Raw genomic sequence first — 10,152 nt, 5'->3', positions numbered from 1 at the left:
CCACCGCCGCATCCTCTCTGGCAGCCCCTCTCCCTCTTGTCGCATCCAATTCTGCCAGCCGCCACTAACAACGCCGGCCACTATCAACATTCTCCTATCTACCTTTGTGTCTGCATTCTTTGATAAAAAATATTTGTTTTTGTTTTCGTTAAATTTGGAATTAATTTAGATTTTAGTTGTTAATTAGTATTATAATTTAGTTAGAAATAATTTGTTTGTATAGTGAATTTAAGTGATTAAGATAGGATTAGATTAGGTTATTAGACTCTTTTGAGTCTAATGCTGTAATGATGTGATATTGTTGTGGTTGTGTTGTTGATTTTGAATTGGAATTGAATTTAGTAAATTGGCGATGCTCAAACTTAAATGCATATATTTCACATAGTTCAAGTTATTCTTTTCAAATAGGCACATTGCTAAATATTTCTGAAGTTGGTTAAACTTACTTTTATACGGGTCAATTTTTGGTTAAACTGATTTTATCGGTGTAATTAAATAATTAATTCTCTATCATTCTAGTAATTCTTTATTTTATACCTACTCAGTACAATTAATGATATTATATTTTAAATATATTTTAAGAGTAAAAATGACAGAAAATTAAAAAAAATCAAATATGAGATCATTTTAAATGACTTATAGATAAATTTTTATTTTCATACGGACAAAATTATACATGTAACAATATATATTGCTAAATGTTTGTGAAGTTGAAATGTGCATTTACCTCTTTTATTTTATTTGATTTCAACGGATAATGTACTTTTTAACTAAATTTAACGTAGTTTATTTTTACTAAGCTAATAATTTTGAATGATGTTGTAAATATGTTTTAGCATATTTTTAATTAGTATGCTCTATGCAGACATGACAACAGGTAGAGGTGTTGTGGATCAGCCTAGTGGTCGTGGTTGTGGTAGAGGGAGAATTTCTGCCAGTACCCCTGGAAATTCTAGATTCTCTCCCTGTAATCCGACTACCTCGGTGATGTCACAGGTTGCAAGTACATTAGAACAACTGATCATCATAGTGCCTAACCTCAACTACATCCCTACGTCTACGGCAATGACGCTGCCTCCATCCGCTTAGCAGTCCACTATCTCGGTGACGGACACCGCGGCGCTGGAATCCTCTCACGAAAACCAGTCAGATGATGCCCCTCCACCACCTCCCATCGTACGGATGACGATTTGACCTAATGGCAGAACGATGTAAGTGCTACTTTAAGTCTTTTATATATATGCTGAAAGTATTTGATAATCCGTGATTAATTATTCTTGGTTATTGATTCTAGTTTTAGTGGATTTAGAATTGTAGGTTTGAACTGTTGAAAGTGTTTGGTATCGTGATTAGTGATTCTTAATTGTTGATTCTAATTTTAGTGGATTTAGGATTGTAGGGTTGAACTTATGAAAGTATTTGATATATCGTGATTATTGATTCTTGATTATTGATTCTAGTTTAGTGGATTTATGGATGTTGCTTCTTGATTATTGACTGTTGTTCAATAGTTGTTGATAATTGGTGCTGTTTAAGTTATTTATTTTATAGAAGAAAACTTTCATTTAAGAAAATAGCCAAACGGCACTTACATATTGCAGAAGAAACATTAGATCTGAAACTAAACAAAAAAATGGATAAGTTCTATGTTGAACTATTGTCTGAGAGGAGGTGCAAAGTTCGATTACAAAGAATCTTATACAAGAGAAACACAGACTCGATACAATCTCTTTTGTTTCTAAATCTACACAGAAAGTGCTGCACGACAGAAACTTATCTTCTCTTCTTCTCAGAATTGGTCTAAATGCTATCTAAAAATGTAAATATTTTCATAGATGAAAGGCCCTCGTTGTATATTCATCCCAAACCTGCGAAAACATCACCAACAACACCTATAAAAGGGACCATTACACCACAAAAGGGGAGAGAAATACCACAAAGGGGTTATTTAATCTAGATCTGGATCTCAGATCTAGATCTCTAAAAATAGAAAATAACAAAACGAAATAGGCAACAAAGTAACAACAGAATAAGTAGGGAGAAACAAAAAGAAGGGTTACTAAAGGAAGAAGAGAAAGCAGGAGATAGTAAGAGAAGGGTAGTGGAAGGTTGTGGCTGGTAAGAAGAGAGAAAGAGCTGAGAAGGGAGATATGAAGGGTTTGAGAGGAAGAGAAAAGAAAAGGGGACAAGAAGGAAAAAGGGAGGAAGTTTTACGGAGAAGAAGAGTATTAGAGGAGAGGAGGAGGGCCACCGCAGCCCAGGCTAGGACGGTGGCGGCGGCCCTCAAAAGACTTCAACTCTGTTTCCTTTACTTGAGAGAGCGCGCGCTGGAAATAAGTGCGAGTTTGAACTTTTTAATTAATATTTACACTGTTTAAGTTAATTGTTGATTGATAGAGTTTGTGACACATTCCTATTATAGATGAAATTCTACCAAAATTTCTAAAAAAATCTTTATATATTATGTTTATTTGCTTCTGAAGTTTTAATTTATATCGCCATATTGGTTTGTTTGTGAATTGTTGGTAGGTTTGTGAATTGTTGGCTTAGATATGGTGCTTTTGCGGTGCGGTTTGGTATAGTTTTTTAGAGAAAAGTCATCTGATCCAATCGTTTAATTAAACTGCAATTCGATTTGATTCAGTTTTTTATGAACGCCATCCGAACCAAACTAAACCAATTAAAATCGTTTTGGTTTGGTTCGGTTTTTCAATCAATTTAAACAAAAACCTACCATACTATTTCACAAAGTCATAACATTGAAATCATTGAATACAAATGCACAATAACTAACAAAAGTCTTGATCCAATGAAATTCAATGACAAAAGAAGGTAAAATACGACAATTAAAGAAGTATAAAAGCTAAATAGTCAACACAACAAAACATAAAAATAAATTTCCAGAAAGAAGAGCCACGTTTTGGTGTCCTCTCCAAACAAAACTTTTTTAAGCAAACCAACCTGAAATCAAAAGGCAGTTACACAACAACAACAACAACAACAATAACAACAACAACAATAATAATATAACACCAGTAAAAAATATTCTAATCTAGTTATATATTCTAATATTAAGGAGAATAATTCATATCATGATAAGATGTACTCAATCAGACTCAACACCAGAATCTTCTTGATTTAGATCAGGAGTGGGTGCAACTTCTATAAAACATACAAAACAAGTAACAATCATAACAAATAATATATATAAATAAAAACTAGATTAAAAATTATTCAAAGGTAATAAAAAAAATTATTAGTCCAAGCTTGACCATACCTAATTCATTCCAACTTCTCTAAATCCTCAATAAACTCCTTAAGAACATGTTTTGGAGAGTATCAGAGCCAATTTTGTGTATAAATTAATGCCTTACCTGTGATCGGAGTTAGAGAACTCCTATGATTATTCAACACCCTTTTTCCAGTACTAAATGTCAATTTTAAAACTACTGTAGAAACCAGTATGGTTAAGAAATCTCTTGTAATCTACCCAAGAATTGGATATTTAGTAAAATTCACTTTCCACCAGTTTAAGATGTCAAATTGCATGCCACTCTTCTCTAAAGCCTCCATAAGATATAAAATCACCTCATTCTTGTTAACACTCTCATTGAATTGCATTTCCTTCTCAAATTCTATAGCAAAAGAAGTTTTATTTACATCAAGCTCTTGTGTGCTAATTTCAAGAGGATCTTGACAAGTAGATCTTTGATAGTTACCAATCCCACCAAATAGCCTATAGCTATCAAATACCTTGAAAAGCGTCTCCTTCAGCTTTGAAGTCAAGAAATCATCATCTTCTTTTTTCATACAACTTCTCAAAACTCCACTTGATCAACTGAAGCTTATACCTAGGATCAAGAACCACTGTAATAAAAATTATCATATTTTTATTTTTTTATATTTTTCTAATATTTATTGTACTTGGACTTTATTTCCTCAGTCATGCCTGAAAGTACCAGATCTAAGCTTCCCATCCAATGCTTAAGTGTAAACAATATTTTACAAAAATTATTAAAATGTTGAGAAAATGTAACAAATGTTGAACAATAAATTTTGTTGGTTATATCATAAAATATTTTTAAAAACTTGACAAAATGTCTTGCATTCTCCCAATCCTCAGACTTAGGGATCCCATCAGCCATTATAGTATATTCTGAGTCTCCCCCTCCCCCTAATCGTTTAAATGCCTTTTGAAATTTCAAAGCACTTTCAAGCATTAAAAAAAAAGTAAAGTTTCATTTGGTAGAAACATCTATATGCATAATGCCTTTTTCTTGAATTCTAGCTTCCTTAATAATAGCCTTAAATCTCTTAGTACAACCTGGTAATGCATGCACATGCCTAACTGCATTTCTAATCTTCAAAATTGAATAATGCATTTCTCTCAACCCATCATTCACAATAAGATTTTAAATATGAGAACAACATCTAACATGTAAAAACTCTGTTTTCAATGGATGTGAGTTCCAATCCTCCATTCTACTTTTCAAATAAGAAATACTAACATCATTTGAACTAGTATTATCAACTGTTATAGAAAAAAATATGTGATATCTCCCAGCTCAATAAACATCTCTCAATCTTTATACCAATTATTTTTTCTTTATGATTCTTGATAGCATAAAAATTCAGAACTCTTTTTTTACAGTTTCCAATTAGTATCAATGTAATGAGTAGTAAGACAAAGATAGTTCAAGTTTTACACAGATGACCAGCAATCAGTTGTCAAACAAATATTTTGATTTGGTTGATTAAAAATAGACTTTAACTTAATTTTTTCATTCAAATAAAACTTCCAACAATCCTTAGCAACTGTGGTCCTTCCAGAAATTGAAAACTTGGGTTGCAAACAACTCATATAATAATGAAAACTCTCCCACTCAACATGCAAAAAAGGCAATTCATCCACAATAAACATTCTAGCAAGGGCTTGTCTACAAAGACCAATATCAAAAGACACAGTAGAAAATGAACTACCTATTTCTTTCTCATAATCTTTTATCACATCTTGAAAATGAAGAATCTTTTGAGTAGGATTTAATTCCTCCTTAGGAAATTTTTTGTATTGCGACAACAAGTGATTTTTCATGTTACTGGTGCCATTTTTATGTGTATCACAAGTATAACTAGCCCTACACTAATTGCATTTAGCTCTAAGATACTATGGATTACTAGTTTCATCTTTAGTAAAGTGATCTCATGTCTAAGACCTAGGTCTACAAGGCTTTCTCTTACCTTCGTCAGTCTTAATTTCAGTGGTGTCATCAACAACAGCTTCTTCAACAGCCCACCTCTTCCTTCAACCTTTATTAGCAAGCTTCCTTGTGTTTCTACAAGGAGTTGGCATAGCAGGCAATGCAGTCAGAGTTCTGATGCTTGCAGATTCATTTGGAAGAGCAACAACAGCTCCTATTGCATGCTCCTCCAGTGTCGTCCATATTCTCACTTGAACTGATATCAAATTGCATAAACAAATTCATTGAACAACAAAATAAAATTACTAGCAATTTTAAAAAATCAATAATAACTACAATAAACAAATACATTGAACAAATAATTAAAAATCAACAACAAAACATTGAACAAATATACTAACTAATAATAAAATTACTAGCAATTTCAGCACAATAGATACATTGAACAATGAACAACAATCAACATAACAATACATCAACAACAAAATACTAACAAATACATCAACAACAAAATAAAATTACTAGCAATTTTAGCACAATAAATACATTGAATAATGAAAAACTATTAGCAACAAATACATTGAACAAATAGTTAAACAAATACATTGATAGAAATTGAATACCTGACTCGGAAGCTCCATATATATATGACTCAGCGGCTGATGTGTATGAAGACGATAGAGGAGATGGCGAGAGAGAGGGTGTGGAGGAGATGGTGTTGTGGGTTTTGACCACGATGTCGAAAACGGTGCTGTGGGTGGCTAAGTGTTGTCCATGAGTCAGCGACGGTACTGTGGATTGTGGAGGAGGACGGTGCTTGGAGGTGTTGGGAGGTGCTGGGGTTCGGCACTCGGGCTTGAGGTTTCTTCGTGAGAGTGAGGCTACGACGCTGTGCTAGGTTTAGGACCAGCAATGATGGAGGACGACGGTGCTGGGGTTCGGTGCTACCGCACTAGGGCTTGAGGTTTCTTCGAGAGATTGAGAGAGTGAGGCTGCGGCATTGCACTAGGTTTAGGACTTTAGGCTAAGTTATCTGATTTGGGGGATTAATTCAATGGTTTTGTTTAGGGTTTTAAGTGTACTGGTTTGATTCGGTGAGGGTTTTAGGTTAGAACCGAAAATCAAACCGAATCGCAGGAAAAACAACAAAACATGGTTTTTTCGATTTTTGGTTTATTTGGTTTTCAATTTTTTCAGTTAAATTGGTTGATTTTATTCGGTATGAATCGGTTTTCAAAACCTCTACTCAAGAGATGACCAACGTCATCAAGCTAATGTACGACCATCCATGAACGAGCTACAAGAAGATCCCCTCTGAGACCAGAGAGCGATGGTTTCAGAAGTGCGCGGTAAAATCTTAATATAGTCAAACCTTATTAGCTAGTTAATATCTTATATTTTGTTTAATATGATATATTTTAATTAACTAATTTTAAAGTTTCTTTGTGCAGGTGAACTTTGTATGGGACAAGGGGCACAATACCCTCATCAGGAAGATATGCGACCATTGAATGGGTAGGCGGCTACAACAGATGTTGGAAGATGTACGTGAGAGGCACGACCATCTCACTTCCTGGGTCTGCCGGATATCAAGAAGGCTATATACATTCATTGGGAGACCGATGAAGGATTCAGGCATTGGCATCTCACAAATAGAGCTAACATGGCATTGGCCAGGTCGTCCAAGTATACTGGCGGCCAGTGACCTTCACAAAGACTAAGGCCAGACTGGTATGTAACTTCTCTAATTTTATTATTAACTTAGTTATATTCATTGACATATCATTAGTAGGCATCCTAACATATTGTTTCAATGCAACATGTGTAGTCAAAGTCATTGGATCACGATGTGATATTGGTGGCGAACTTCAAGCACACCTACACTTTGAAGGAGAACAAAGAGAGATTTACTGATCAAAAGTCTGTGGATCATTATGTGAGTAAACATCTGATTTTGTGATATAAAATTTTTAATTAACTGTACAGCTGTCGTCCTAATCATAATAACATGTGTTACATAGGAGTCCTACACGCAGAGACTAGAGGTCGCAACTCAGCAATCTCAATAAAGTGGAGAGGACACCAATGGCTTTGCTGCTTCAATCGTCGATCCTGATGCAGTTTGGCGCGAGACTGCCTCAATGTGGAACAAGAACTATATATACGAGCTGGGGTCGTTCTTCGCCAGCATCCTCCACACCTTCATGTTGAGGCCATTGTCTGCCTCTACCACCATTCGAGCAGTCGATCCCAAAGAAGGCATTGATTTGAGGCTGCAGGTGCAAGAGCTCACCCAAAGCCTTTACGAACAGGCTCACAAGTTGAACGAAACTCGGGAGAGGTATCAGAAGATCTTCACATGGGTGACGAACATGGATGAGCTCAGGCTGGAGTAGAGGGAGCGACTTCAGCGGATGGAGCAGCAGATGGCAGTGTACCAGACTTAGTTACGCGCTAGCGGCAGCGTCGTTGCTGGTGGAGCCGTGCTGCTGATGGCAGCAGTGCTCCTGGTAGGACACAGATATCACCGCCTTTTCTACTGTCTCAGCAGGACACGGGAATGACAACAACGACTACCAGGATCTTTAGTGATTAGGATTTTGTTTTACTCTTTTATTGTATTTGATTTTTTTTATTTTTAATTTATTTGAACATTTGTGTTTAATATTACATAATTAGTTTCTATTATTTATAATTTGACCACTAATTGTGTGAAAAATAAATTTAAATAAAAAATTAAAATAAAAAAAGCTTAAAAAATTGCGTCACAATATTTAAAAATGACATTACCGTCAGATTTACCGAGAGTATAATCCAACGATAATAGTGCGGGATACAAGATATCGTAGCGCCAAGGTTACTGTCGAAAAATTTGCAGGTAACTGATTTTTCGGACAGGTAATCTGTCGCAGAATTCGACAGTAATTACCGTCTGACGAAAAAACCTGACAATAACTGATTACCTGCGAAGTTTATACCATCGGATTTCTTTCGATAATAAATTTGTCGGTAATCAACTTACAGTAAGATTTTATTCATTTTTTCGATAATAATTCTGACGATATTCAGCGTTTTTCTTATAATAGTGCCCTTACGGTAGAGATGTATAGGTGCCCACCACTTATTTCAAAATTGAAAATATCTTTATATATAAATTTATTATTTTCTCTTCTCTGTTCTTAATCATCCTCAAAATTGCTTCACATTTTCTTTCATACCTATGCTGCGCTTCATGTTCAATCTTCTTGAATTTTTTGTAAAAGTTTGATTTCAAAACAAAGTTATTTCTTACCTGCAATTGAATTTTCAAGTGATACTTGCCTATTTTCACACATAATTTATATAAAAAAAATAAAAAAATGAATTAGACAAGTCAACTCGTGTTGACTCATTTAACTCACGAATTAAACAAATCGGATTAAATTAACCACTCTTAAAAAAATAATTTGTTAATTTTTATTAATGATGAAGCTAACTCATGAGTAAGATTTATTTTGATAATTCTACCTTAGTGCATAAGTTAACTAAACCTTTCTATATAAATTTATTACGCGCTCTCTTTTAATTAATTCTTGAAACAAGCTCTCCATAATTTCTCATATATATATATATATATATATAGTAGTTAGTACTCCAGTGTTAAATAAGATATAATCAAATTAAAATTAAAATCTGAAACAAATAAAATAATTACTAAAAAAAATGATCTAATCTAAGACATCAAACCACTTAACACTAATTATAAATAGGAGAGTTTGTCTCACCTCATACACATACTTAGCAATTATATACAATGTGTTCTTACAAAAACTAAAAAAAATCTAAAAAATTTTGTCTTGATACTATTTCTTTTGTACCTGATATTAAAAACAAGAGAGTTTTTAGTTTAAATAATGTAAAAGACTGTTAATTTTTTTTTATAAATACAGAATTTAGTTTACTTATGCATTAAAAACACATATTAAAATTATTATTTTATATAATTTATACATGCATATATATTATTCAGATATTCAGTACTAAACAAGATTCATTGAAATTAAGATTAAAATTCTAAAAAAATAAGATCATTATTACCAAAGCATCTCATAGTTATTATTACAAGTCTTAAATCTCTTTAACATAAAATTGTTAGAGAATTTATAAAAAAAATTTTTATCTCATAAACTAGTTTTTGAAATTGAATATTGTTCATTTAAACTAAGGATATCAAATCAGGATTAACTTGATAAAAAAAATCCTTTTATACAAATTTATTGTTCTCTCTTCTCAATACTGATCAAAATAACCGTTCACATATATTAGCTCCACTTTATATTTATAGTTTCTAAATTTCTCAAAAAAAAATTGACATTTTTACGTAAGTATCTTCAACATAAAGTTGTCAATTAAATTTTTATGCAGTGTTTATTTAAAAAAAAAGAAAGAGAATTGAGTCAACTTCTACTAATTTGTTTAATTCCCTAGTTATATGAACTAAGCTAAATTAATGTACTTCTAAATAAGTTGTAATTTGCTAATTTTCTAGTTAATATTTATTATAGTCTAACCAAATAATTTACTTGACAATATCCTTTGAAAATAATAAAAAAATGTTAAAAGTTACTTATATACGATGTATAAAAGATTCTTTTTAGTATATATTTTTTATTATAAAATAATTCATAACATATTTAAAAAATATAATAAAATAATTAATTTATAATTCCAAAAGCTTAATCTAAACTATTGGTTAAAACTTAAAAGGTCAAGTTTTTTAATTATTATCTTATTAATAATTTTAAAATTTGTTTGGGTGAATTTTTACAAAAAAATATTTTTAAAGTGGTCTTTTTTCAAATGATTTTTTAGAAAAATAAAAGTACTTTATGTTTATGTTTAGATATTTTATGTAAAAATATTTTTCTATCTAATAATTATATTTGAGTATAACAATATATTTTTTGTTTATTTA

The sequence above is a fragment of the Arachis duranensis genome, chromosome 8, assembly GCF_000817695.3.
Source record: "Arachis duranensis cultivar V14167 chromosome 8, aradu.V14167.gnm2.J7QH, whole genome shotgun sequence".
NCBI lineage: Eukaryota > Viridiplantae > Streptophyta > Magnoliopsida > Fabales > Fabaceae > Arachis > Arachis duranensis.
The sequence above is the reverse complement of the archived record's forward strand: the minus strand, read 5'-3'. Positions refer to the sequence as shown.